We start from the raw sequence: 23,665 nt of genomic DNA, 5'->3' as shown, positions 1-23,665 counted from the left end.
CTCCACAGTAAAAAGTAATTTTGAATCCTAATTTATAATTGAAATTATTAATAATGCTAATTATTTACAATACAATTATATTGGTTTTTAGGGTTACTTTAAAATTTAAATTTTTACATAATGGTTATTTTTTTAAAAATAATTTATTTGAAATTTTAATCGATTTAGCATAGTTATTAATGTTAGCTCAAAGACTAAAGATATTAAAATATATTTTAATTTAATTCAGTCAGATATATGAAACTATTATTTATGTAATATTTGATTATTTGAAAGTAATAATTAATGATTTCATGCATAGTATTAATTTTTTTTTGAATATGACATTATTTTATTCATTAAAATTTTTTTTATAGTAAAACTAACGTGGTGTAGTTTTTCAGTTATCATTATAAATTTATCTTGAGTAATTAATGAGTAAATATCAGACTTTTTTATGAAGATTTATTAATGAACAACTTTTAAAAATTAATTTATACATTATATGATATAAAACAGAAATATTTAGTGTTTTTGTAAAATAAGTTTACTGTAAATAATTCTCTCTTTTTAATTAAAAAATAAAAATTGTATCTTGTATTATTGTTTAAGACTAACTTATGTTTATTACCTATAATTTTGTATAAGGTGATTTTTGTTTCTGTTTAATGTAAATTTTGTGTTCTTTATTATTGTAATATGTTTATATTTGTTATTTTAATTACTTTATGTAAAAATAAGAAAAAGATTTTTTTCTGCATTGTATTATAATTAATGGTTAATATTTAGATTATAAGGTTTTGAGTAAAATAAAATAGCATAATAATTGATGTTAATGGCGCTAATGTTGTTTAATAATCAGTATTTTATGTTTTTTATTTGGTTGTAAAAATAATTATGTACAATTCTTTTTTTTACTTTCTTTCTCTTAAAAGTAGAAATTAAAAAAAATATTAAATGAAGCAATAGAAACAATAATATATATTTATTCAGTTCAAATGACCAAAGAATGATAATTTGTTTTTTAAACTTTGCTTATTTTGTATGTTTATTGTATGTAGTATTAATTAAAATTATTATTGTATATGTTTTATTGATTTTGCTGTTATAATAAATTATCATTTGCAAATGTAGATTAATAATGTATGAAAATAAAAATTTTAATTAATTATTGTATTCATACCAAAAATATTGTTTTATATAATAATTAATTTTATAATATTGCAATTATTTACAGTATTAACTCTTTATGTTGTATTTGTATAATATAATATGCGTAATTACGATTTTTTTTCTTTGTGATTCCTATATAAAGTTCTTTGCTTGTGCATATCTGATAAGATGAATGACTGATAAAAAATCCAGCTTACCCGACCTGGAAATTAAACGTCTCATGTGATAAACATTGTTTATGGCTCTACCAACTAAGCTATTAATTAATTTTTTATTTCCTCAGAAATGAGCTTAATGCTATTATGTAAAATTTAGTTGGATTTTTACGCATGAAAGGGTGACTGTGTGGTTTTGCTTTAAAATATTTTCTGTGAGTTATTCGTGTTATTAAATCACTTGTTTTCTAACATTTTTACTTATATTATTGGTTGGCTGATGCCTGGCAGAAAATTGATTAATAGCATAGAGGATTTTTAAGGTCCTCTGTGTTACTATAGGTCATTAGTGACATGCTTTTTCCATTGGAACAACATTAAATATGAACTCGAATTGTACCTTGACGTTCATTCCACCATTTTTTACTTCATCTTTCAGTATTTTGGATTCATTCAGTAGTCTCTGGGCCCACAGAATTATATTTTTGATTGATTTTGAAATGTAAAAAACCATCTACTTGAAGTATGCTGGTACAATACATTCACCATTAATTTGAATAAGTGAAAGGCTCCTCCTCAATATTGATTTTTATTTCATGGTTGTTTTATGGTTATACTTGAAAGAAAGAATTATATTCTCCTGTATGAACACAACAGGACGGCTTTCTTAGTGATATTAAATTTCAGTAAATTTTTATACTTTAAAGAATAAAAATCTAATCAAATTTTTAGATTCTGCTAAAGTGATTCATTTCAAACTTTAAATTAATATATTAATATATTTAAATTAATATATTGTTTAAATTAAAATGTATATTGTTTTAATATTAATATATTGTTTATTGGTTTAAATTAATATATTGAGTAAATTGTTATAAATTACAACTGTTCACGTGAATTTATGCAAATAGATAAATTACTCGTGAAAGAAAAATTGATTAACTGAAGCACTGTATTAAACAGTATAGAATTCACTACTTTTGTAATTTACTGCTGAGTATGTAATATATATTATATTGATGCAGAATACATTTGATTAACAAAACAGGTTAATCTAAGATGTTTGGTTGGGGTTATAGAAGCTGATAGTTTGAAATTACACGTCCCCATATAAAATTTGTAACAAAATCTCCTAATGATTGCATTTGTACTGATCTTTAAGATAATTTTTTTTATAACAGAGCAGAAAGTACTTTATTATAATCATAAGATAATAATAACCAATCCATTCATACAATACCATATATTATATTTTTTGATGATTTACCCATCTGTTTTGATTTATATGGTCCTTATGTTCAATTTCATTTGGGTTATGCACACCTAAGACTAATCATTAAGTCAGGATTTATGACTTATTGGTGCTCTAATCTAGTTGTACCATTTTTATAATGTGATTCATCGAGCTCCTCAAAATACCAATTTACAGCATCAGTAACTACCTCAATGCTCTTAAATTGTCCACCAAGCCATTTATTGAAGTTAGGAAGGTGGTAGTCACCGGGTGCTAAATCTGGTGAATAAGACAGATGAGTAAGCAATTTGAACTTCAGTTCATTGATTTTAGCCAATGCGACAACTGACAAGTGTGCTGGTGCATTGTCACAGTTTTTTTTTTTTTGCTAGATATGATTATTTATTTTTTTTAACCAACACGTTCTTTTGATATTTTAACAGTTTCAGCTCTCTCGCACACTTTTAATCTGCGATTTTCCTGCATAATTTTATGGATTTTTGTATAATTTCAGCAGTTGTCACCTCAGTAAAGCTTCCAGATCGTGGATTGTCCTCAGTGCTTTTATGACCTTTCTTTAAATTTAGAAACCCACAGTTTTATTTTTGAATATCATGGATAAGAGTGTTCTAGTGTTGAGTCTATTTCTTGTTTGATTTGAAATTGCGTTTTTTTTTCAACTGATTGCAACTTTTCAAATGGAATTATTTTATAACTGCATTTTTTTTTTAATTATTTCATTCTCATGAGAATTACAAAGGCATTTTTCTCAAAATGCTGTCAAATGTGTACTAACCAAGCCTTTGACCTTAATTATAAGCTAATAAAGGATAGTAAGAATGTCAGTAAGATATTGGATCTGCTGATATCATCTCTATGTCAGGCTGGAGACTTATTATCCAATTTGCAGCCTATTTGGAAAGTAATTTATTGACAAACTGAAACACTTATTTATTTTCTACCAAAATTAATGTTTTATTTTTGTTGCAGAATTTGGCATGTTGCCATCAATTTTTTTTCATTTTATAAAATTATTTGATGGATTATATGAATTAACTACTATTTAATAAATATTACACTGCTACTAATATTATTTATATTATAAATATTATTATGAAATAATCTGTGTTATTCAATACTGCTTTTCTTTTCCGTTTATCTAGTATTATGACACCGATAATGGTAGGAATTTTTATAGAAGACCTCTTTTGTTTTCTCTTGAAAAAGAAATTTAATCGGGTTTGGATTAGATTTCAGCTGAAGTAAGAGTTCTGGTATTACCCAGCAATGTACTCAGTTATTAATTGATTCTTTTTATAACCTCAAAATAGGATGTAGATTTAACATGAATTGTTTGGGTAAGCTGATTGTTACTGTGCATCGATGGGTATAATTTCATATTACTTATGACACCATGATTCCACTCCTATGATACCTATCTAGGTTGTGAAAGAATAGCAATCGACTTAAGTACGACTGCTCATCCATTATTCTTTTTCTTCAGTTGAATTAATCATGATTTAATTTGATGCTAGCATTTTAAGATACGTTTTTTTATTAATCAGTATTCTATTAACCTAATTGTGAAATTCAGTAACTGGGAAATGTATCATAAATTAGAAAAATAAATTAATAATAATTTATATAAATAATAAAAATAAATAACTTATAAATTATTTTGATTTTTATCACTTTTTGATGTTCATTGAAGGTTTTTACGGTAAACTTTAAAATTAGAAGTAGGTTTTTATTGAATTTGAATATGGATCCTGCATCTAAACGGCTTACCAGATTGAAATTAATTCTTAACATAATAGCAGGTTAGGGCGTTAGAACTGGGAGAGTTTACATTTTGTTTTTTTTCATTGTGAAAATTTCATTTTGGTTCATTTTTAACTTATCAGAATTCCAACTGTAACCGAATTTACAGTTTGAACTTGATTATTAATATCTAATGTGATTTTTATGTTTAATAATCAGGGGGTGAAGAATATTTTCATCTAAATAATAATTGAGGAGACAATTTTAGATATTTTGTCCTGATTTTATAAAATAAGTGAAAAAATTGACAAAAGTAGGACTTTAATTTTAGCTAAATTATATTCTGTTTTTCCAAATTTTCATTAGTAGACTATATTTGATTTTTATAAAACTGTTTATAAAATTTTATTGGTAATTAGTTAATACAATGTGGATGTTTTTGAAAACCTATTTTTGAATGAAATATTGAATCCTATTTTTAATTTAAAAAATCTTCTTTGCAGTTTTCAAATAAAATTATTTTCTCTTGATCAGTGAATCCATAAATAACAGTGGTAATAATAATTTTAATGAAATACTGCTTGATTTTAACATTTTAATTGGTGTAACTTCCACTTAATTTTATTAATTGAACAAGTATTGTAGTGAATTACAATTTTATTATATATTTAGATATTTAAAATGTATATTATTACTGATACTTTTAGTGTATAATTTTATTGTGTTGTTTCTTAAAATGTGTGTAATTCAGTTTATATAAATATATATACAAATGTAATTATTAATAAAATAGTACTGTATCATCCAAAGCACCTGGTGTTAATTAATCTTGAATGATTATTATGTTCGTTTACTATTATTACTATTATAGTTTGTGAATAAAGTCTGTTGAAACATTACTGTATTTTAATTTTTATTGCTAATTGTAATTTTATTTTCACAAAAAAAATCCAAATAGGTGTAATATATAGAAACTGCTTCTGATAGAGAAAGATTGGGGAATAAGAAGAATGCAAATCATTCAAGGTTAATAATAATAGTTTATTTGAGTCGATCCAGGGGCATTGTAGGATTAGAGAAATTTTAATAAAGGTTTGTTTTCAATTCTTCATTGCTTTGCTTGTTGAGATTTACAGTGATGTTTAGAGCAATTGTGTGGAGAACCATGCTCTGACATCTTTCAAATGAAATAATTGTCACCTAAACTTATAACTTTGGGCAGAATTTTAGCAAAAACATTTTTAAATACAATTTAATGAAGTAGATCTTTTCATCCTTTTCGTAAAATATTTTGTTAGCTCTTCTGATATATTCTGGTGAAAATATTTTTAAACAATGGAAGGATTAGCAAAAACATGGTTCCCATAGGCAGGGAAAGTCAGGAAAGTTTAGAAAAAATCGGGATTAGCTTGGAGAAATTGCAAAAAATTTAAGAGTTGCATTATTGTTACTGAATAAAAGATCTTTTATTATATTGATTATGTTATTCATCAGTTATTAACAAAGTATTATTTTTTAAGTAATGCAAAAATATATTCAATATACTTTCCCAGCATCGGGAAATGGCGACCTCATTGCCCAACACATTACAACTACATGCTTCAAAGCAGCCATCAACATTTCCTGTTCTTACTTACATTCCCCAATTATTCTTTTGCATTAAAGGAGGAATATTCAAAATTGTTTAAAGTTACCACAGCAAAATTTAAAGACAACTGTTTTCTTAGAATTTTTCTCAAACCATCATGAATTTTTATTTATTGTATTTTAAGTAAATTAATTACTTTTAAATGGCATCTAAAATGACTGTTTAGTGACCAGTGGTTTGATATAAACTTACACTCAGAATTCAGTCACTTGATAAGAGGTAGAGATGTGTGTAAAAGTCCTCGCAGAGACAATTATATGGGGGGGAATCACGTTTTCTAATTTTCCTGACTTCCTGTTCAACCCAGACCAAAACCCCTCTGGATCTCCACCGATCCGGGCTTCTGCTATCTCCTGACCCCAAATCCAAAAAACTCCAAAATTCTTCCCCCTCCAAATAAAATCTTCGGTAGGTCAAATCCTTCTGTTTCTAGCCGTCTCACACCATTTCTGAACTAAACGACCCCTTACCCAAAATACCCTATCAAAAAAAAGCTGAAACGCCTAAGAAACGGCTAGATTTTGCCTCGTGAAGATTTTTTTGAGATGGGGTAATTTTTGGGTTTTTTTGCGGTCAGGAGATAGCGGTGGCCCAGATCGGTGGAGATCCGGGGTGGTTTTGGTCTGGGATGAATAGGAAGTCGGAAAAATTAGAAAACGTGATCCCTCTTATAATTGTCTCTGTTAGGACTTAGAATATATTTTGTGTTTGAGACATCGATACGCCGATTCGCCGCATTACCCTTCTGGATGCTTTAGTAGCTTGGAATTCAACCTCCGCCCACAAACTACCCTCAACCAGCATGAGACCATCGTCAGCCAGTTTGTTTTCTACCAGGCGATTTCTGGACTATTAAGGCGTCCAATCTGTGGGAGGGTAGTTTACTGACTTCTCTTCGTGAAAGGCCAAAGAATTTGTAGATGTTCAACGTTGGGACAAATGCCGCCAGTTTCGACACACTGGTGACCTGTGTAATCATCTGGTGGTAGTGTGCTTCCACTTTGTCGATGAGAGTCATAAACGAGAGGAGTATCATAAGAAGTCGGAGGGCTCGACTTGTGTTAACGGCAGACATCTTCGGATGGACCATAAGCACTCTGTAAATAGTAAGTATTGTGCGCGTTATAAGCGGGCTCTCATGATGTAATACAATTTAAAATCGTTAGATGGTTAAATCTCCTCTATGAATCATGAGACCTTGCCGTTGGTGAGGGGGCTTGAGTGCTCAGTGATACAGAGTAACTTGACCGAAGGTGCAACCATATCTGAGAGGTATCTGTTGAGAGCCAGACTAAGGAATGATTCCTGAAAGAGGGCAGCAGCTCTTTCAGTAGTTGTTAAGGGCGTGAGTCAGGACGACTTAAACGGCCATATCAACATCACTCAGTCCTCTGAGTACTGCACAGCTGAAAGCAATGGAAAACTACAGCTGCTTTATTTCCAAGAAAATGTAGCTCTCTGCATTTTCATATAGCAATGATGGAGGCGCCTTCCTTGGTAAAATGTTCTGGAGGTAAACTAGTCCCCCGTTCGGATATCCGGGTGGGGACTACTAAGGAAGGGGTCACCAGAAAATTAAAAAATAGCATTCTACGAGTCGGAGCGTGGAATGTTAGAAGTTTAAAAAAGGTTGGTAGGCTAGAAATTTTAAAAAGGGAAATGGATAGGATAAAGGTAGATGTAGTCGGAATTAGTGAGGTTCGGTGGGAAGAGGAAGGCGACTTTTGGTCAGGTGATTTTAGAATAATTAACTCGGCTTCAAATAATGGGCAGGCAGGAGTAGGTTTCATAATGAACAAGAAGATAGGGAAGAGAGTAGAGTATTTCAAAATGCATAGCGATAGAATCATTGTATTAAGGATAAAATCAAAACCTAAACCAACAACTATTGTTAACGTCTATATGCCTACAAGCGCCCATGATGCTGATGAGTTAGAGTGTGTATACGAAGAAATTGATGAAGCAATTAAACACGTAAAAGGAGATGAAAATTTAATAATAGTGGAGATTGGAATGCAAGCATTGGAAAAGGCAAGGAAGGAAATATAGTGGGTGAATACGGGCTGGGCAAGAGGAATGAAAGAGGGGACCGACTTAAGAGGGTTTTGCACGAAGTATAATTTAGTAATTGCCAACACCCAATTTAAAAATCATAATAGAAGAATATACACTTGGAAAAAGCCAGGCAATACTGCAAGATATCAGATAGATTATATCATGGTTAAGCAAAGATTTAGAAATCAACACGTTGACTGCAAAACTTACCCTGGAGCAGACATTGATAGCGACCATAATTTGGTGATAATGAAATGTAGATTGGGGTTTAAAAACCTGAAAAAAAAGGTGTCAGATGAATCGGTGACATAAGAGAAGCTTGAGGAAGAGGAGGTTAGGAAGATTTTTGAGGAGGGCATCGCAAGAGGTCTGAGTAAAAAAAGATAAGATAGAAAATGTAGAAGAAGAATGGGAGAATGTTAAAAAGGAAATTCTTAAATCAGCAGAAGCGAACTTAGGCGGAACAAAGAGAACCGGTAGAAAACCTTGGGTTTCAGATGATATATTGCAGCTGATGGATGAACGTAGAAAATATAAGAATGCTAGTTATGAAGAAAGTAAAAGGAACTATCGACAATTAAGAAATACTATAAACAGGAAGTGCAAACTAGCGAAAGAAGAGTGGATTAAAGAAAAGTGTTAAGAAGTGGAAAGAGAAATGAACATTGGTAAAATAGACGGAGCATACAGGAAAGTTAAGGAAAATTTTGGGGTACATAAATTAAAATCTAATAATGTGTTAAACAAAGATGGTACACCAATATATAATACAAAAGGTAAAGTCGATAGATGGGTGGAATATATTGAAGAGTTATACGGAGGAAATGAATTAGAAAATGGTGTTATAGAGGAAGAAGAGGAAGTTGAGGAGGATGAAATGGGAGAAACAATACTGAGATCTGAATTTAAGAGAGCATTAAAAGATTTAAATGGCAGAAAGGCTCCTGGAATAGACGGAATACCTGTAGAATTACTGTGCAGTGCAGGTGATGAAGCGATTGATAGATTATACAAACTGGTGTATAATATTTATGAAAAAGGGGAATTTCCGTCAGACTTCAAAAAAAGTGTTATAGTAATGATACCAGAATAACTAGTCACGCATCAAAAACCTTAACTAGAATTCTATACAGAAGAATTGAGAGAAGAGTGGAATATTACAATAAAATAATTATAATCACAAAAACTCAAGAATAATTTTATTAAAACAAACATCTCCACTTTTCGATATACATTTTTATTGGTCCTCCTACTGCAGGTATATATAAATCTACAATTTGAAGAAATGTTATTCAAGAATCTTCATATTCAAACATAAAGGGATTTACAGTGTCTTAATTTTATCTCATTTATGTAAGATCTTTCTTAAATTATTTCACATTTAATTTACATTATCAATAATTTTTATTAATTTAAATCACTATTATGGAAAAGGAACAATTAATTAAACAAAGAAAGGGGTGTCAATAAAGGCCTCTATAACTAGAATTGCCACATTTACTGACAAATTTTATCCATCACAGGGTGATAGTCGTCTTGTAAATTAAATTAAGGAATCTTGATTTACAATGCAAATATGACCTCATTCAATCAAAACTTCAATTAGATTATGACAATGATGTTTTATCATTGCATCATGAACAAGTCAAGGAAAACTAGTGTACTGTAGAATGCAAATTGCAACATTTAATAAATAATATCAATAAAAAATCATTAATCAAGAAGTTAGTACAAATACATCATTTAAACAAACTCAATTACAACCTATAAATATACCAATATTTGAAGGTAATGTCTTAGAATGGCAGTATTATATTAATATATCTTGTAAATATTAATTTAATACATAATAGAGATGATTTAACTAACATTCAAAAATGACACTATTTACATTCTTTAAAAATTAAAGATCTTCCAATAACAAATGAAAATTATCTTGTTTCTCTAGAATTATTAAAGGTGCAATTTGACAATAAATATGTAATTGCTTTTCATAATGCTGAAAGCATTTTAAAATCAGGTTCTGTAAAAAAAGAATCTGTAGATACTTTCTCCAATTTCATTAATGAAATAGCATCAAACGTGAACTCACTTAAAGCGATGAAACTTCCTATTAATACATAAGAATTTATCATAGTTCAGTTTTTACATCTAAACAGGATTATAAGACCTCAAGATTATGGAAAGAAAGGTTGTCAAATGAGAGGTTTCCCACCTTTTTAGGTGGGAAACCTGTCATTTTAGTATAAACCTTACATTGTAGATCGCTAACAATTTGTTTTACATAGTCTAAAACTTCCCTACTTGTTGAATATGTTATTTTATCTTTTGACTGGTTTTATGCAGCTCTACAACATCAACTATCTATTGTCAAATATTTTTTTTTAGTATAAGGCTTACATTGTAGATGCCTAAGAATTTTTTAACATAGTCTAAAAGTTCCATACTTACCTAATATGTGATTTTACTCCTTTGACTGGTTTCATGCAGCTCTACAAGCTTCACTATCTTGTGTAAATTGTTTCATTTTACTATAAAGCTTAAATTTTAGATCCCTAACAATTTGTTATACATAGTCTAAAAGTTCCCTTCTTGACTAATATGTTATTTTATCCATTGACTTGCTTAATGCAGTTCTACAAGATTCACTATCTATTGTATATTGTTTCTTTTTAGTATAAACCTTACATTGTAGATCCCTAACAATTTATTTTACATAGTCTAAAAGTTCTTTACTTGCCTAATAAGTTATTTTAACCTTTGACTGGTTTTATGCAGCTCTACAAGATTCACTATCTAGTGTCAATTATTTCATTTCAGTATAAAGCTTACATTGTAGATTTCTAAGAATTTTCATTTACATTGTCTAAAAGTTCCCTGCTTGCCGAATATATCATTTAAGTCCTTTGACTGGTTTTATGAAGCTCTACATAATTCACTATCTAGTGTCAATTGTTTCATTTTACTATAAAGCTTAAATTGTAGATCCCTAACAATTTGTTTTACATTTTATAAAACTTCCCTACTTGCCTAATATTTTATTTTATCCTTTGACTGGTTTTATGCAGCTCTACAAGATTCACTATCTAGTGTCAATTGTTGCATTTTAGTATAAACCTTACATTGTAGATCCCTAATAATTTTTATTTACATTGTCTAAAAGTTCCCTGCTTGCCTAATATATCATTTAAGTCCTTTGACTGGTTTGATGCAGTTGTACAAGATTCACTATCTACTGTCAATTTTGACATTTTAGTATAAACCTTACATTGTTGATCCCTAACAATTTGTTTTACATATTCTAAAACTTCCATACTTGCCTAATATTTTATTTTATCCTTTGACTGGTTTTATGCAGCTCTACAAGATTCACTATCTAGTGTCAATTGTTTCATTTTAGTATAAACCTTACATTGTAGATCCCTAATAATTTTTATTAACATTGCCTAAAAGTTCCCTGCTTGCCTACCCCTAACATCTATGGAGTGGCAGATCAATGCCTTTCATCCAAAAGTTTTGAATTTAAATTCTGGTCAGAATTGGAATTTTTTACATATTAAAAAATTTAATTGTCATGCAAAGGTAGGATGACTATTAGATGTATAAGCGTCTAGTGTAATTACATTGCAGCCAAGAAGTAAATTAAAAAAAAATTATTTCATGTTTTAAATTTAATATGTATAATACTTAATTAACATTGACTGTCTAGTTTCAGATATGCTTAAAAGTTCATCACCCAAGTGGAATAGATTATCAACTGGCTGTGAATATATAAATAAATTACTGAGAGATGGAATTCCAAGACGTGGAATAACTGAACTATCTGGAGAAAGCGGTTCTGGAAAAACACAATTTTGTTTATAGCTCACAATTACAGTTCAACTTCCATTCTATAATGGAGGTTTCAATGCAGGTATAAACAGAAGAGTTGTTCAGTTAAACATACAAAGTACAATAAAAAATATCCATATAAAATAAATATTTAAATAAATATGCTCATAAAAATATAAATACTTAACCTATTTATTTCAACAACTTGTCCCTTCAAAGGAAGCCCCTTCTGATGTAACACACTTAACCCACAATTGTTTCCATTGATGGAAGCATTTTTTAGTGATTTCTAGTGACCACCATAAGTCCTCTTATCATACTTCTTTTGATCTCTTCTGTGCCTTTCTCACTTTTCTTTAAACAGAATTTTAAGCTTAGGAAAGAGTAAAAAATAACAGAACCATATCTGTTGATTAAGGACATGCTGAAATCATTCGATCAAGTTTTGCCAAGAATTTCCGAATAAGTTGTGATGCACCGGTTAGAGGGTTATCGTGTTGAATTTTCACTACAGCTAGGTCATGCTGACAGTTTTTTGATTAAAAAAGTATGCTTCTCAATGAAATGAAATGTCAATAAAGAGTACTTAGCAAAGAGATCACAGCTTTGGGAAAGTGATTGAAAAATTAGTGATTATACAGTCATGTTAAAAATAGCATTTAAAAACCAGTCTTTTTGATGGGGATGTTCTGTCCCTAATAAGGGAAGAGAACACCGATTTGAACGAAGCTTTTTTTAGGTGGGAATGTAGGCTGGTTTTTAAAACTGGTAGACATGATGCCCAAAGATATCGAGTTTTTGAGGTAAGTCCTGGTCTCTTTCAGAGGTTTACATTAGAGTAGCTTGTTAGTTGATTTTGGATCCTGTCGGGTCAAAGAATACCTTGATGTTCAAAGATGTTTTAAGTGTTGTAGGTATGGCCACAGAGCCAAATTTTGTAAATTTACACCGGTTTGTGCGTATTGTGGCAAGGAAGACACAAACACGATAATTGTCCACAAAAGTCAAAGACTCCGACCCATGTGAATTGCAAAAGGTTGTGCAAGAATCATAAGCACTCAGTTTCTAGTAGAGAATGCAGGCAGTTGAGCAATAATTTAAATCTCTTAGGCCAAGTCTGGTCAACTGAATGCCCAGGGTGCTTATGTAGTCCAAGTTGAGTTAGGTGAAATTGTTGAGCGATGGAGGCTCAGTGTTATTTTCCTGCAGCACCAGTACATGATTAAGGGTGATCTGCCAGGTTTTTATGGCTGTAAAACGTTTTACGTAGGATATAATAGGATGTCTGCTATCCTGTGAAGGAGGTCTCTTGATACTGTTTTGTGCGACAGGCTTCTGACACACATCATGTAGTGGTCAGGCTTGTCATTAAAGGTCAGGAGTTGATTGTTGTCAGCTCGTACTTTCAGTACAGGGCTCCCACTGAGGAATATCTGGCAAGATGGGATAGGATCCTTAGATTGATAGGCAATTGTCCAATCCTTATAGGTGCTGATGTTAATGCCAAGTTGCTTTTTTGGCACAGTGGGACCACTGATTTTAGTGGTGAATTGGTTGAAGGTTTCATTGCAAAGCATGATTTTGAGGTCTTTAATGTTGCAAACCAGTTGGTCACGGGTTTTGAAGGCATTTTCCTGTTCCACAGAGGAGGACAGATTGGCTTAGATTTTCTAATTTTATTGAGTCCGGGCTTGAAGTCTTTTCTTAAAGCCTGGACAAGCTCCCATTGGATGACCTGGCAGAAAATTTTACTTCTGTGGTGGTAGCAGCTGCTGATAGTTCCATTCCCCAGGGCTGTGGCCGGGAACATGTAGCAGGCTGGTGGACTCAGTTTGACTGTGATGAAGTGGTCTGTGTGTCAACTCAGGAGAGCTGTACAATATGAAGGCGATCCTGGTTGGTGCATGGCTCTACTAGCAAATTATTGCAGGGAGAGAGCCAGGTACTATCATTATATTAGGTTCTCTAAGCTTAATTCCTGGGGCTCATTTGTTCAGAAGCAAGCAAATAAGGACCCTTGTGATGTTGTGTACAGAGTCCTTGGACATAATCATAGGAAGGAAGTCCTTTCAGCTTAGGATGGTGTTGTGATGGACAAAGATCATGTTCTCCACATTTTGTTAAATGAATTACTTCCTGATGACACTGAGGCTGGTCAAATTTTATATCACCAACATGTTCAGCAAGGAATCGCTGAGTTCCATACTGAGGTATAGTCTCTTGAGATTACCAAGGCGGAGGTTCATCAGGTGGTCTGTAGTATGGCACAACATAAACCTCCTACATATGATTGTATCACAGTAGAACTCCTTGTTCACTCATTGCCCATGATATTCAGTTCCGTGACTAGGGTTTTTAATAGGATGCTTTCTACTGGATATTTCCCAGTATGTTGTAAGCATGGAGAATTGATATTGTTTTTTAAAGGTAACAAGGACCCTTCTTTTAGTTCTTATCAGCCTTTGATGCTCTTGCGTGTAATTGGAAAGGTTTTTGGGAAAGTTTTGTATCTCATTATTATTAGTAGGTTAACTACTGAGCACTTATTGATGGACAGCCAATATAGCTTCCGGCCCAGCAAGAGCACAGAAGACACCATATTGAAGGTAATGAATAGTGCTTCTTCCAGTGTATGTAGGTATGTGTTTTACTGGTTATATCCAGGGCATTTAATAACTTATGGTGTCCCTCTGCCTTGTTTCAAATGCAGAAACGTAGTTGTATGTAGAATGAAATAAAGATTATCTCAAGTTATATTAGTCATCGAACTGTCTCCCTCCATGATAGCAGCTCGGAAGTAGATTCTATTTACTATACCAGTAGTAATTTCAGTGAAGATGTTTCTAATTAGATTTGAAAAGGCTTTAAAAGATAATTTCCAGTATTTTGGAAGCAAGTCATAGAATATTTTATAATTTTAGTCTTATTTCATTTCATCATGCTCTTCAATGGATCTCTTTTTTTAAAAAAATTGATAATAAAAATTGTTTATTTCACAGGTTAGTTCTCTCATCCAACAAGACAACAATTGTAGATCAATATTAGTACCAGCATTAGGACTTGCATGGTCCAATTTAGTAACTACTAGATTACAGATGATTCAAGGTGAAACTGACAACAGAGCTTTACATGTCATTTTTTCACCCGAATTACCACAAACTTCATCCCCTTATAAAATAAGTGCTAGTGGGATTTCAGGAAGTGAAAGAATTTAAAATTCATTTTTTTATTATTTCTCTCCATTTATATTTTTGAAATTCATTTTTGTACATTTTTATTATTAAAAAGATAATAAAGATATTCCAAAATATTAAGAATAGGAGGAAAATTCTTTACTTATGGTATGGATTTTATTTTATTGATTTCTGATAATAATTATGAAAGTGGTGTGATCAACTAAACATCACAGGTGTGTTACGTTAATCCTGTCATGACACATTAGACCAAAAGTTGTAGATAAGTTCTTATTTTACTTTACACAGGATTTTTTAAAATTAATATCTTTATTATATTGAAGGAACTGCTAACAGTGGAAGTACCTCTGAAAATGCATAAACAAGAATGATTCAGTAAGATAAGAATATCTTCCATCAAGTCTACTATATTGGCAAATAATTTGAATTTTATATACATACATTATTATTTATTTATGTACAACATATATTGTTTTATATATATATATAAAATGGTTATATCAACTGATATTATTTACTTTAAATATTTAACTGTTTTTAATTATTAGTTATTGTTTATTATTATCAATGTTGCAGCAATGTTTAAAGTTCGTTACTGAATGCATTATGAATGTAAAATTTAATAAAATTGTTCATGCAGCACATTTTACTTGGTTTTTTTGATTACATGATTTTTCCGTCAATGCAACTTTGAATGCTTATAACTCAATAATAAAGGCATTAAAAGAAAAATGGGTTTTACCAGTTTTTCTTTTAAAATTTTTAATGAAAATCATGTCTTATGTCCTATTTAAAAAAAAATTAAGTTTGATTCAATTAGGCTGATAAAAATTAAAAACCCACCATAATGTTTTTTTTTTAACTAGGTAGAAAACCCAATTTCTTTCTGCCTCCAAATACCTCTCAGATATGCAGTATAATGCTGTTTCCATAATTAAATATCACCTGTATACAACACATGAGGCATGTATTTTCAGTAAGTACCCTTTTGATAAAAAAAATAAAAAGCAAATTTTTTTGAAAATATTCATATTCACCTGAAGTATCTACAATTCTACATAATTTCTGCCTACATTAAGACACTTGTATTGAGTGATCAATTTCTGCTTTCCAGCTTTATAGTAATCTGCCACCTGAGAAGATAACTACTGCTGAACGGCTGTTTTGACACTCATCATCGTCGTGTCATTGACTGCTGAGGTGCTGCTTTAAATGCAGGAACTAGTGATAGTCACTGGGCACCAGGTCAGGACTATATATGGGTGATTAGTTTGTTGCCAGTCAAATGATGCAGTGAGATCTTGGATGAGATAAGCTACATGTGGCTGAGCATTGTCATGAAGCACCACGATTCCCATATATTTCGGTTTATCCAGGTCTCACAATATGTATTATCATTATTTATAATTTTACTTGAAGGCAAAAAATCAACAAGTAACTCCCCCGTCCCAAAAAATACAGTACACATGATTTTCTAAGTTGACATTGTTTGCTTGAACTCTCTTTCTTGGGAGATGTGTCTCCATTCCATGGACTGTTGTTTTGATTCCAGTGTAATGTGAGACACCCGTATCTCATCACCAGTAAAATTTCAGCTTAAAAACAGACCCTTCATTGCTGTATCTGGTGAGAAAATTCAAAGCACTGGCTGAACGTTTGGTTTTGAACAACTCTGACAGCATCTTTGGTACCCAATGTGAGCACAACTTCTGATAATTTAAGAATATCAATAATTTCATGGAGAACAATTCATGAAATTAAAGGAAATTCATTACATAGTGATGAAATTGTAAACCTACTATTCTCATGGACTTTTCCGTTAACTCTCTGCACTAGACCACAAGTAGTGACAGATAATCGCCCACTCCTTGCCACATTGTTTGTATGGACCTCTTTAAATACCCTAATCCATCTTCTCACCATTCAATCATACATAGCATTACCCACATACACTTCATTAATCTTTTGATGAATATCGGCTATTTAAGTAACGAATTATAGCACATATTTTACAATCAGTGGCATTGTGTATAGTATACACATTTTAAACAAACAGTAAACAGTAAATAAATACTAACAATCACATAATGGCATGTATAGCAAGCCAACAGTTACTCAAGGCACATGCTTGAAACAGCAACAGCTGTGCTGCAGCAGTTTTATATCGAAATGGTACTTACTTAAAAAACATACTTTGCATGCATTCATACAATATGTATCATATATCAGTATTGAATGATTAAGGCTTCTTGTGAAGTTTCAGACTTGTACATTTAGTTACTTGTTTGTGGCAATTGAGCAATTCAAAGTATTGAATTTTCTGCAAAATGGATAAATTGTAGTTTGAGCTGTTATAAAGTACTTTCTTTTGAAAAGTTGAATCCCAACAGACATACAAAAATTGTGATAGTACTTTAAAGGATTCTTCTGCTTTTTTTACAGTAAAAAGTGGGCTGCTGAATTTAAACATGGTCATAAATCTGTTCAACATAATGAATGCTTGGGGTGCCCAAAAACGGCTACAACCAATGAAATCAAAACTTTTTTTATAACAGTAGATGAAAGATCCAAACACTGGATGGGAGCAGGTGTTAGTGCACCAAAGAAAGCAAAACTGTTCCATCTGCAGGAAAAATCATGACTACATGTTTTCTTTTTGGATCTCATGGTGCTGGAAAAGGCAGGTCCATCACCAGGGAGTATTTCACTTCAGTTCTAAACCAATTAAATTGTCCTATTCAGGCTAAGTCCAGATCTGGGCAAAAAGAAAATGCTCTTTCACTGTAATAATGCACACACAGGTGTTGGGTTGTTGCTGCAAGTGCTTTCCCAGTGATTATTTTCTCTTCTCAGTTATTTTTGTCTTAGTTTGCAGTGTTGAAGAAATCATATTATACTGAGAGTATTAAAACATAGATAGTCAATCTAAATGTATAGAATTGCAAGATGACTATATTGAAATTTTAAAAAATTCTGAAAAATCTTGTGTTTTCTTTGTCGGGTCGAGAACTTTCCAAATGGCCTTTGTAACTAGTTGAATGAACATCTCAGGTAGTAGCATTCTGAAAACCAATGTCATGTTAAATAAACTTATGTTACTATTTTGTCATCAAAAGCCAAATTAAGAGCTTTAGATTTTACAATTGGCAAGTATTTATTATAAGTTGATCATAAAGAGCACCAAACTAATTAGTATGCCCATTATCTGACAACTGATATAAACAAATTCATTATCTTGATCCCAAGAGTAAATTGGGAAAAAACTTAAAAGTGACTACTTAAGAAAGAGCCCCTCATGTTTTATTCAGTATATTGTGTTATTTTATTTCTTATAAAGATGCAGGACCTCCTAAAATGTTAAAAAAACCTTTTTTCATATAAAAACCACTACTTATGGCAGGAAATTCATGAATCAAATGTTAACAACCACTAAGCAATGGTACAATTGTTACAATATATTACCAACGTTTGTGAGAATTACACTACACTTTATCTACAATTCTATCAACTAAATTCTTAACACATGGGCAATTTGTAAATAATCACAGTAAAATTAAAAGTGCAGTTTATTTCATGGATCTGTTAAGAAGGATTGTAACTTTTCTACAATAGCAATAAAGTCCAGTAGAAAATTTTAAAATAAACTATAACCTATAACCTAATTCAAGGTTAAAGACATCTTGTAAGTTTTATATAATCAATTTTTGAAATTATTTGTCACATCTGAACAGATAAAGAAAGATAAAAAAAAAAATAAAATGGCATATTTATCAGCAATTACTAAAATACAAAAATGTTTTCTATGTGCAGGCAACATTAATAAATTATATTATAAGAATATGCACAATATTTTAAATAATTTACAAATTTTACTAAGTTACTAAATGATATAGCATTCATTTATACAACAAATACTTATTAATAAATTAACTTTCATAATTTGCATATAAATTACTCAATATTAAATAATACCAGTTTATTTTAAACTAATTTTAATTTCATTTCTAGATGAAATTAATACACTGTTTGGCCCATTGTGTGTTTACCATCCCAACGATTTTCAAATTAAAAATGAATACATAATTATTTAAAATAAAAAGTTACTTAAAATTGAACATACTTATTTAGCCCACTGATTCAAATTGGAATTATTGCTTTTTGAATTAATATCTTTGTTAGTAATGATAATTTGTTGGATACTCTGTCATTCCAATCCACTAGTGAAATAACATTCACTAGCTTTAAAATTTTTCTAGCCTAGAACATCTGTGTCTAAAGGTTAGCATTTCTGTCTGTTGTAGGTATGTTTTGCCAGTATTGAAATATCATATATAGCATGAAACAATTTTTTCTTGTTACAATAATTTATTTTGGCCATTACTTGAATAAGTTTAACGATATATACTTATTACAAACAAAAACATTTTTGTGATTTCAACTGGAATCATCAGGCACCAGCTACAACTCATACTATTAGATTTGTATTAGGAATTTGAGGATTTATTTTATTTACATGTAATAGTTCCTCTGTCATTTTTAGAAAAATAGTTAAATTAAAAACAATTTTAAATTTGTGGTAGATTGTAATTTATAATAATAAAAAAACTGAACTGTAGTTTGCTGTAAAATATTTTTAATTTTAAAAGAATGCTATCACTAAAAATAATGGTTAATTTTCTTGGCTCTTCATAAGTATAAAGAAAAATTTTTTTTCCTGATAATTTGAAATAATGATTTTTCAAGAGTAAATCATATTATACTGAGAGTATTAAAACATTGATAGTCTATCTAAATGTACAAAATTGTAAGATGACTGTATTGAAACTTAAAAATTTTTTTAATTTTTGACGTTTGCTCTAGAGAAAAAAAATTTGTACATTTATACACATCAGGACACAAGTGGTGCATTACCTGATTCTTAAATAATTATACACTACAACTGTATTTATGAATGAATAATTTTTATGTTATAATATTACATTTCAGTAAATTTAAAATAAACTCTATTTTTTATGTCTAATTATCATTTCTCCCTCTATGAATCATGACACCTTGCTGATGGAGAGGGGGCTTGAGTGCTCAGTGATACAGAGCAGCTGGACTGAAGGTGCAACGATATCGGAGAGGTATCTGTTGAGAGCCAGACTAAGGAATGATTTCTGAAAGAGGGCAGCAGTTCTTTCAGTAGTTATTAAGGACATAGGTTAGGAGGACTTAAACGGCCATATCAATATCACTCAATCTTTCGAGTACTGCGCAGCTCAAAGCAATAAAAAACTACAGCTGTTTTTTTTCCAAGAAAATCTAGCTTTCTGCATCTTCATGTACCAAAAATAGAGGAGCCTTCCTTGGTAAAATATTCCAGAGGTAAACTAGTCCCCTGTTTGGATCTCCGGGTGAGGACTACAAGTAAGGGATCACCGGGAAATTAAAAAATAACATTCTACGAGTTGGAGCATGGAATGTTAGAAATCTAAAAAAAAATGTTAGAAAGATTAATAGGTTAGAATATTTAAAGAGGGAAATGGATAGGTTAAATGTAAATTAGTGAGGTTTGGTGGGAATAAGAAAATGACTTTTGGTCAGTTGATTTTAGAATAATTAACTCAGCATCAAATAATGGGCAGGCAAGAGCAGGTTTTGTAATGAACAAGAAGATAGAGAAAAGAGTGTAGTATTTCAAAAAGCTTAGCGTTAAGACTCATTGTAATAAGGATAAAATCAAAACCTAAGCCGACAATGATTGTTAACGTCTATATGCCTACAAGTGCCCATAATGATGAGGTAGAGTGTGTATATGAAGAAATTGATAGACCAGTTAAATACATAAAAGGGAATGAAAGAAAATTTAATAATAATTGGAGATTGGAATGCAAGCATTGGAAAAGATAAGGAAGAAAATATTGTGGGTGAATACGGGCTGGGCAAAAGGAATGAAAGAGGGGACCAACTTATTGAGTTTCGAACAAAGTATAATTTAGCAGTTGCCAATAAAATTCATTTTTCAGGAATTAGAAGATGCTGATTTGATTGCTCATATGAATTTTTGTCAAGAAATGTTGCAGAATTTAAATGGTGATGAAAACTTAATCCATATGTTTCTGTTGGATGAAGCTTATTTTCACTTGAATGGCTATACAAATGTACAGAATAATTGATATTAGTGCCCTGAAAACTTATTTCTGATACATGACAATCTATTTCCTGTGTGGGAGTCTGAAATTACCAGTTGTTATCAGACTGAGTCTCGAAGAAAGTTACAACTTTAAAATTTGTTTGAAAAATGTCTGATTAAATGCAATGGTAAACTATATTAAGTTTATATATTGTGCATGTGTTTCTTCAGATAAACTTGTCTGAGCACTTTCAATCACCTTCTGTATCTAATACAAAAAAAAATCCTTCCTGTTTCCCTGTGATAATTAAATGGCATCAAACCCCCCCCCCCCTCCCCCAACAAAATATATATACATAAACCATCCCAAATTTCATTTAAATCGTTTCATCCAGTCTCGAGATATCAACCAAAACCAGGTCAATAAATATACATTTCTGGAATTCAGAAATGTAATTTTTCTGTTAAAATTGTGTTTTTTGATTAGAGGGGATCATGAATTGTCTGCAAATTAACCTGACTGCAGAAAATTGACCCAATTAGAATACTTTACTTTTTGTAGTACATTATATAACTATAAAGGTGGGAAAGTAATAACATGGCTATTGTTTGTTTTATATATATATACTGTTGGTATTAATTTTGGATCAAAAGTTATTTAAATTATAATTCATTTTTTCAAGGAAAAAAGAGCAATTTGGTAAAAAAATTTAAAAGCTTAGTTATTCATTTGATATTAAGGAGAGAGTAGTGAAAATTTGATGATATATTATCAGCCAATAAATGTCATCCACTAAGCAGTGTTCAGGTGCACATCATGCTTTCTGTGCTAAATCACTTTATAAAAATAATGACCTCAAAATAGGATCAATAATCTGCATAATGGGTGGATATTGTCTGTTCAAGTAATTAACTTATGGGTTAAAAAGTTTGAGGAAACTAGTCCACATCAAATTTAAAACATAAAGAGTAGCAAAAAAAGTTGGAATGTCAGAAAACATTGATAAGAGTTTGAATGTTGTGATATGTATGCAAAATGTTCTGATTAAACATGCATTATATCAGTGAATCATCGAATCTTACATAAGGACTTAATTTTTCATTCCTATGAAATTCATTACTCAGAGATTAAAAGAAGCATCTTTTAATCCTTGATTTGGTTGCTCGTAAATGTTTTGTCAAGAAATGCTGCAGCATCTAGATGATGAAGAAATCTTAATCCACCATTCTGTCATATGAAGCTCATTTTCACTTGAATGGCTTTGTAAATAAGCAGAATTGTTGATATTGGAGCACTGAAAACCCACTTCAGATACATAAGAAACTGTTGAGTAGTACAAAGGTCACAGTGATGTGCACTTTTGTTTTCTGGCATTATTGGACCATTTCTTTTTCCTTGAAAAATAAACTATTAGAGAAACACTGCAACACATTACACAAGCATGGTCACAACATTTTTGAGGTAAGAATTAGTTCAGTTTCCACAAATTACCTGGTTCCAGAAAGATGATGCCACAAGTCATAGCACGGTTTTAAGAAAATTTTTTCAAATCATATCTTCAAAAATAGGGACAATGCCTGCTAGATTGTAAGAAATATTCACGTTAAAATAAAAACTTACTTAACTACAGAATTTTAAATTCTCCTGCATCACTGACTTATCCTTTATAAAAGAAATATTTTATTAACATTTAAGTGATTTTTGGATCCCAGTATCCAAACTCCCAATGATTCTAATTTGAATTACTAATTTTATCTTTTATTACAAAAAGAAAATCTCAGAATAAAAACTAGGTTTATTTAGGGCAAAATAAATAGATTATTCATTCTGGAAAGGGTTAAAACAATAAGTAGAATTAGTTGCATTTACAAATGCATTAAATATACACCAATGAAATTATCATCACAGATAAATCTGTAACAGTGTTTCTTGCTTCATTATAGCATGCCAGTTGCTACTTTTTTTTTTTAAAGTTGTTGATGTCCAGTATTTTTACATTTCTGGATTGTTAATATATTCTAATAAATATACTTTTAAAACGCACAACAAAATTTAAGATTAATATTTCATCTTTTAAAAAATGTAATAACTTAGTAATGCATAATTTGATTATTTATTGATATTGCATTATGTGATATCTTAGCTAGATATTCTTATTTTCTTTCTATAAAACTTCACTACATAATCAACTAACTTTTCTTTCTAATGTACTCATTTTGCGTATTAGTAAACAAAATTAATTCATATGCATATGGCGTTAAATTCAACCATATAGATTCTAATACGTTCACAATTATAGTTTACATTTTATTGTTAAACATTTTTAACTGGCTTTATAACTTGATTCAATTCACTCGGCTCTTTTAGTTAAAAGTAACCAAAACGTACTTTTAATATTACCTAATGTCTGATAAAAAAATATGTATTTATCGTTTACACTGAATGCTTTCTATCAAGTAACTGTTCATAAGCTGCAATTTAATGTAACAAATAGTGATCTTTTAATATTGAAATGAATT

At 30.6% G+C, this 23,665-nt stretch overlaps 1 pseudogene; it reads left to right on the top strand.

Moving 5' to 3' along the window:
* The first annotated feature begins 11,718 nt into the window (after positions 1-11,718).
* LOC142328369 (DNA repair protein XRCC3-like) lies at positions 11,719-15,600 on the top strand (annotated as a pseudogene).
* The last annotated feature ends 8,065 nt before the right edge of the window (positions 15,601-23,665 follow it).

The sequence above is a fragment of the Lycorma delicatula genome, chromosome 7 (assembly GCF_047948215.1).
Source record: "Lycorma delicatula isolate Av1 chromosome 7, ASM4794821v1, whole genome shotgun sequence".
NCBI classification, from domain to species: Eukaryota; Metazoa; Arthropoda; class Insecta; order Hemiptera; family Fulgoridae; genus Lycorma; species Lycorma delicatula.
This window is presented reverse-complemented; position numbering and strand designations above follow the sequence as displayed.